Source organism: Arachis duranensis, chromosome 10 (genome assembly GCF_000817695.3).
Source record: "Arachis duranensis cultivar V14167 chromosome 10, aradu.V14167.gnm2.J7QH, whole genome shotgun sequence".
In the NCBI taxonomy this organism is placed as follows: domain Eukaryota; kingdom Viridiplantae; phylum Streptophyta; class Magnoliopsida; order Fabales; family Fabaceae; genus Arachis; species Arachis duranensis.
In genome coordinates, this window is record NC_029781.3 from 51719383 (window position 1) to 51720081 (window position 699).

The following is a 699-nucleotide window of genomic DNA, read 5'->3' on the forward strand; positions in this document are numbered from 1 at the left end:
AAAATATTGACTCAACAAGTCAATATGTTTTCTCAAAGTCTGTCTGGAATGCAAAATGCACCAAGCAGTACTAAGGAAGCTTCATCTGAGGAAGAAGCTTATGATCCTGAGAACCCTTCAATGGAAGAGGTGAATTACATGGGAGAACCCTATGGAAACACCTATAATCCTTCATGGAGGAATCATCCAAATCTTTCATGGAAGGATCAACAAAGACCTCAACAAGGTCTCAACAATAATAATGGTGGAAGAAACAGGTTTAGCAATGGCAAGCCTTTTCCATCATCTTCTCAGCAACAGACAGAGTGTTCTAAGCAGAATACCTTTGACTTAGCAACCATGGTCTCTGATCTAATCAAAACCACTCAAAGTTTCATGACTGAAACAAGGTCCTCCATTAGAAATTTGGAGGCACAAGTGGGTCAGCTGAGCAAGAAAATTACTGAACTCCCTCATGGTACTCTTCCAAGCAATATAGAAGAAAATCCAAAAGGAGAGTGCAAGGCCATCAACATGGCCGAATTTGGAGAGGGGGAAGAGGCAGTGAACGCCACTGAGGAAGACCTCAATGGACGTCCACTGGCCTCCAATGAGTTCCCCAATGAGGAACCATGGGAATCTGAGGCTCAAAATGAGACCATAGAGATTCCATTGGACTTACTTCTGCCATTCATGAGCTCTGATGAGTATTCTTCCTCT